The sequence below is a fragment of the Pelodiscus sinensis genome, chromosome 32, assembly GCF_049634645.1.
Source record: "Pelodiscus sinensis isolate JC-2024 chromosome 32, ASM4963464v1, whole genome shotgun sequence".
NCBI lineage: Eukaryota > Metazoa > Chordata > Testudines > Trionychidae > Pelodiscus > Pelodiscus sinensis.
In genome coordinates, this window is record NC_134742.1 from 1357501 (window position 1) to 1363892 (window position 6392).

The window sequence follows — 6392 nt, forward strand, 5'->3', positions numbered from 1 at the left end:
CGGGTGCAACTTTTTTCTTTAAATCCATTCCTTGGCTTTTGGGAAACCCTGCACAATATGCCCCCCCCCCCCCCCGCCCTCTTCCTTCCCCACCCTCTTGTACTTCCAAGAGGCGGGCGGGCTGGGCTTGGAGGAGCTGTTGCAATTCCCCCCCCCCCCGCACCCCCCTCCCTCTGCCTCTAGATTTTTTGTGCTTTTGGGGTGGGGATGAGGCTCAGGGGCCGGATGCAGCCCCCAACTTGCCTGGATCCGGCCCCCACAGCTCAGGGCTCCCCCCCCCTTGGCCACCCCCCCGCGAGGCTGGAGCCCACGAAATCTACTAGCACTCTGGTGTGCAGGGCAATGTGGTGAGGTTGCCACCAAAAATACCAAAAAAGAAACCCTGTGCCTTTAAATCCCTCACTCCCCACCCATACCTAGCACCCCTACATGTGGTCTCCTTCTCCGTTTGGGGCTTGTGTCTGTTTGGGGTTTTTTTGCGTCTCACGCCTGTGCGATTGAACTTTCTGAGGGTCCCCTGACAAAAAACAGTTCCCCCCGCCCTGGTGTGGCAGGAGACTGTAAAAAAAAACCCCCAACACCCCACACCTCCCTTCTCCTGGGTGGGTCAGGGCATCCCCAGGGTAACCCAGGCCAAAGGGGTGTTAACCAGCGCCAGGGGAGGGGAAGGAGATAGGTGAGATTTCCTGGGGGGGGGGGTTGCAGGCGGGGGAACATGGGGGTGTTTCAAAGGGGGGGCCTGAAAAGGGGGTGGGGGGTGCCTTAAGGAAAACAGGGTGGTCGGTATGGAGGGGCGAGGGGAGGAAAGATGGGTTGCCCCAATGGAGTACCTGGGGGCTTTGTTGGGGGTAGAAGAAAGGCTGAAATATGGCCACGTGCACCACTCTCGCACGGTTAACACGCACAAAAGGCGCTTGACTAAGGTACGCCCCCAAAGAGACAACATGCTCAGTGAAACACAAGCCCCCCCCCACCTCAGGATCCCAAACACACACTGGCCAGCCATACGCTCGTGTGCACACACACAGGCCCGAATCACACGTGTGCGTGCATGGCCTGATCTCACTGTTGTGCGCACAGATACAGGTCCGACTCACACTTGTGCACACACGCACGGCCTGATCCCACTGTTGTGCGCACAGCTACAGGTCCGACTCACACTTGTGCACGCATGCACGGCCTGATCCCACTGTTGTGCGCACAGCTACAGGTCTGACTCACACTTGTGCACACACGCACGGACTGATCCCACTGTTGTGCATGCACATGCAGGCCTGAATCCCACTTGTGTGTGCATGCACGGCCTGATCCCACTATTGTATGCACACGCGCAGGCCCGAATCACACTTGTGCTGTACGGCCTGATCCCACTGTTGTGTGCACACACTCAGGCCCACATCACACTTGTACATACACACATGGCCCGATCCCACTGTTGTGTGCACACACAGAGGCTCCAATTCCACTTGTGCACACACACACGGCCTGATCCCACTGTTGTGCACGCACACGCAGGCCCAAATCACACTTGTGCGCATACGGCCTGATCCCACTGTTGTGTGCACACACTCAGGCCCACATCACACTTGTACATACACACATGGCCCAATCCCACTGTTGTGTGCACACACAGAGGCTCCAATTCCACTTGTGCACACACACACGGCCTGATCCCACTGTTGTGCACGCACACGCAGGCCCAAATCACACTTGTGCGCATACGGCCTGATCCCACTGTTGTGTGCACACACTCAGGCCCACATCACACTTGTACATACACACATGGCCCGATCCCACTGTTGTGTGCACACACAGAGGCTCCAATTCCACTTGTGCACACACACACGGCCTGATCCCACTGTTGTGCACGCACACGCAGGCCCAAATCACACTTGTGCGCATACGGCCTGATCCCACTGTTGTGTGCACACACTCAGGCCCACATCACACTTGTACATACACACATGGCCCAATCCCACTGTTGTGTGCACACACAGAGGCTCCAATTCCACTTGTGCACACACACACGGCCTGATCCCACTGTTGTGCACGCACACGCAGGCCCAAATCACACTTGTGCGCATACGGCCTGATCCCACTGTTGTGTGCACACACTCAGGCCCACATCACACTTGTACATACACACATGGCCCGATCCCACTGTTGTGTGCACACACAGAGGCTCCAATCATACTTGTGCACACACGCACGGCCTGATCCCACTGTTGTGCACGCACACACAGGCCCGAATCACACTTGTGTGCGCATGCACGGCCCGATCCCACTGTTGTGCACACACACGCAGGCCCAAATCACACTTGTGTGCGCATGCACGGCCCGATCCCACTGTTGTGCACACACACGCAGGCCCAAATCACACTTGTGTGCGCATGCACGGCCCGATCCCACTGTTGTGCACACACACGCAGGCCCAAATCACACTTGTGTGCGCATGCACGGCCTGATCCCACTGTTGTGCGTGCACACACAGAGGGCCACGTTTCGGCACACAAATTAGGAGTCACACTAGCTGCAAGACATCCTTAAAGGGAGACCCCCCCCTTTTTTTTTGGCTCAACAACTTTTTTTTTCCTCAACAAAAAAATCTTTGGTGTTCCCCATGAAAAAAATTGCTTGGTGGTCCTCAGTCTTAAAAAGTTTAAGAAACACTGAGCTACATTCACGCAAATTCAAACCCCGCAACTGCATGCATCCACAACAGGCACACGAAGGTGTACCCTCCTGGTGCGTCTGCAACCTGGCGCTATTTCGGGATAGTCCCAGTGCCCCGAAGTCTATTCCACGTCTTTTAAAACCGCTTTCAAAATAACAGGCTGGCTAGCATGACGGTCCCCGAGGATTAAGGGGCGTTAGCACTAGTTCAAAATACGCTCGATCCGACACACGTTGGCCCACGTGTGTGCACGCTCACAAATACGTCCCGTGCTCACGGGGGCGCACACCCCGCTGCTCACTATGGCGTCATGGACTGGCAGGGGTGTTGGTGAGCAGAGAGTTTCACCGCCATCCAGAAGGACCCGTGCAGAGTAACGCCACCATCAGCACCCTTTGCAAACACACGACACCCACAAAACTAAAACCTCCATGTAGACACAAACCAGTGCTCCAAATTAAAGTGAAATCGAATTAAAGAGAAATATCCCTCACACCAGGGAAGTAGAGCATTTCAGTGGGTTTCTGTAGTGTAGTGGTTATCACGTTCGCCTAACACGCGAAAGGTCCCCGGTTCGAAACCGGGCAGAAACAAACTCCAGTTTTGCTGAAGCGGTGTGAAACCGATTTGGGAGAAGTGCAACTGGTTTGGGAGAAGATGAAGTGAAACTGGTTTGGGAGAATAGAAATGTCCAGTGCTTTGGGGTGCTGTTCTGCCATTGGCCCCCCAACCTCACTGCATCCCGGGCAATTTCTATTGAAACATTTTGGGGGTGCAAAAGGGGAACTTTCTAAAAAACCAGACTTTCTGTTCGGTGAAGGGCAGAGTTTGGGTCAGGAAAGGGCAACAGCGACACCCTAATGAATCCAGTGCAATCAAAACTCTCCCCTGAATTTTTGTGGAAAATAGGGATGCTAGAGGGAAAAAAAATTCTGGCAGCGGTGGGATTCGAACCCACGCCCCCGAAGAGACTGGAGCCTTAATCCAGCGCCTTAGACCGCTCGGCCACGCTACCCTTGTGAAAAAGCTGCTTCCTGTATATGTCCTTTTGCCTGTTGCAGTGGCTCAGCGGTGGATTCTCCCTGTACAAAGCCACCTGCTAGTGCCTCTCCGTTTTCACGCACAATTAAAAACCCAGTTCTATTCACACCGGCTATTTAGGAGTCCTGGCTTCAGTGTCACACCTCCCCTGACTTTATACCTGGTTTAGGCTGCAGGTCGGTGCAAAAATTGGCATGCACAGAAGGCAGGTCGGTGCAAAAATTGGGGTGCACAGAAGGCAGGCTGGTGCAAAACCTGGGGTGCACAGAAGGCAGGCTGGTGCAAAACTTGGGGTGCACAGAAGGTAGATCAGTGCAAAAATTGGTGTGCACAGAAGGCAGGCCGGTGCAAAAACTGGGGTGCACAGAAGGAGGGTCGGTGCAAAAATTGGGGTGCACAGAAGGCAGGCTGGTGCAAAAACTGGGGTGCACAGAAGGTAGGTCGGTGCAAAAATTGGGGTGCACAGACGGCAGAATGGTGCAAAAATTGTCATGCACAGGGTGCAAAAGTTGTCATGCACAGAAGGTAGGTCGATGCAAAAATTGGGGTGCACAGAAGGTAGGTCGGTGCAAAAATTGGCATGCACAGAAAGTAGATCAGTGCAAAAATTGGGGTGCACAGAAGGCAGGCCGGTGCAAAAACTGGGGTGCACAGAGGGCAGGACAGATGCAAAAATTGGGATGCACAGAAGGTAGGTCGAAGAAAAATTGGCGTGCAGAGAAGATAGGTCAGTGCAAAAATTGGGGTGCACAGAAGGCAGAATGGTGCAAAAATTGTCATGCACAGAAGGCAAAAATTGTCATGCACAGAAGGTAAATCGATGCAAAAATTGGGGTGCACAGAAGGAAGGTCGGTGCAATAATTGGGGTACACAGAAGGCAGGTGCAAAAATTGGGGTGCACAGAAGGTAGGTCGGAACAAAAATTGGCGTGCAGAGAAGATAGGTCAGTGCAAAAATTGGCGTGCACAGAAGGTAGGTCGGAGTAAAAATTGGCGTGCACAGAAGATAGGTCAGTGCAAAAATTGGCGTGCACAGAAGATAGGTCAGTGCAAAAACTGGGGTGCACAGAAGGCAGAATGGTGCAAAAATTGTCATGCACAGAAGGTAAATCGATGCAAAAATTGGGGTGCACAGAAGGAAGGTCGGTGCAATAATTGGGGTACACAGAAGGCAGGTGCAAAAATTGGGGTGCACAGAAGGTAGGTCGGTGCAAAAATTGGGTTGCACAGAAGGCAGGATGGTGCAAAAATTGGCATGCACAGAAGACAAAAACTGGCATGCACAGAAGGTAGGTCGGTGCAAAAATTGGGGTACACAGAAGGCAGGTGCAAAAATTGGGGTGCACAGAAGGTAGGTCGGAGCAAAAATTGGCGTGCACAGAAGATAGGTCAGTGCAAAAATTGGCGTGCACAGAAGGCAGAATGGTGCAAAAATTGTCATGCACAGAAGGTAAATCGATGCAAAAATTGGGGTGCACAGAAGGAAGGTCGGTGCAATAATTGGGGTACACAGAAGGCAGGTGCAAAAATTGGGGTGCACAGAAGGTAGGTCGGTGCAAAAATTGGGGTGCACAGAAGGCAGGATGGTGCAAAAATTGGCATCCACAGAAGACAAAAACTGGCATGCAGAGAAGGTAGGTCGGTGCAAAAATTGGGGTGCACAGAAGGCAGGTCGGGGCAAAAACTGTCATGAATGGAAAGTAGGTCAGGTGCAAAACGTGGCGTGCAACCCCACAAAACCCCAACTGAAGTAATGAAGATTTTCTTGCTAACCCATCATGACACCCCTTCCCACTGTATTCCCATGAGGATCGTTTCAAGTTTACCCCCCTCACTCAGTCCCCTTCCCGGTCTTTCTCCTCCCGCCCAGCAGCAACTGCTTGAGATACCCCTGGCAAACTAGTTTACGACTTGGGTGGTGTTGCCCAATGGGAACTACAAGAAAATCTGGGGGAAATCCCGCAAAGTTTTGGCTTCATTGTCCCCTCCTCGGCTCTGTTTCCCAACGCCCCTTTCTTCTCCCTCAGGACAAAGAAGCAAGGGCGCGGGAGCGGAGACGTAAGACTGTCGGCTTCCTTCCTGGCTCCTGAACTTTAAAAGCACCAACAAGCCAGGGAAACTACAAAAATTAAAAGTCAAAAGCCAAGCCTAGCAGGGTGTGAAAATAGTTCAACAGGCTTTGAAAAGAGGATCCAAACAGCTGGCTCGTTGGTCTAGGGGTATGATTCTCGCTTTGGGTGCGAGAGGTCCCGGGTTCAAATCCCGGACGAGCCCCATTTTTTGGAGCCATAATCCCTACTCTCTCATACCGTTAGTCTTCGGAGGAGCTCTACTGTTGTTCTTTTTCCGTCGTCTCAGCTTCGGATCTCCCCCAGGCGGTGGTCTGCTCCCCGCAGCCCAGGAGCGTGTGGCTAAGAAAAAGCAACATGATTTTTTAAAAATGATTTGGGGTTTTAAAAAGCTAGCCCTTCCCAGCCTACACCCCCCCTCCCCCAAGTGACTCGGGTCTCAAGCCGTGCGGGGGAAAAAGCTAGCCCTTCCCAGCCTACGCACCCCCCCAAGTGACTCGGGTCTCAAGCCGTGTGGGGGAAAAAGCTAGCCCTTCCCAGCCTACACCCCCCCAAGTGACTCGGGTCTCAAGCCGTGCGGGGGAAAAAGCTAGCCCTTCCCAGCCTAC

General features: G+C 53.1%; 3 non-coding genes across 3 annotated transcripts; 2 read left to right on the forward strand and 1 right to left on the reverse strand.

Moving 5' to 3' along the window:
* The first annotated feature begins 3194 nt into the window (after positions 1-3194).
* Positions 3195-3267, forward strand: TRNAV-AAC (transfer RNA valine (anticodon AAC)). The gene has a single exon. It is a non-coding gene; the product is annotated as a tRNA-Val (tRNA).
* Positions 3268-3607: 340 nt separating this feature from the next.
* Positions 3608-3689, reverse strand: TRNAL-AAG (transfer RNA leucine (anticodon AAG)). Its single transcript has one exon. It is a non-coding gene; the product is annotated as a tRNA-Leu (tRNA).
* Positions 3690-5917: 2228 nt separating this feature from the next.
* On the forward strand, positions 5918-5989 carry TRNAP-UGG (transfer RNA proline (anticodon UGG)). The gene has a single exon. It is a non-coding gene; the product is annotated as a tRNA-Pro (tRNA).
* Positions 5990-6392: the final 403 nt, after the last annotated feature.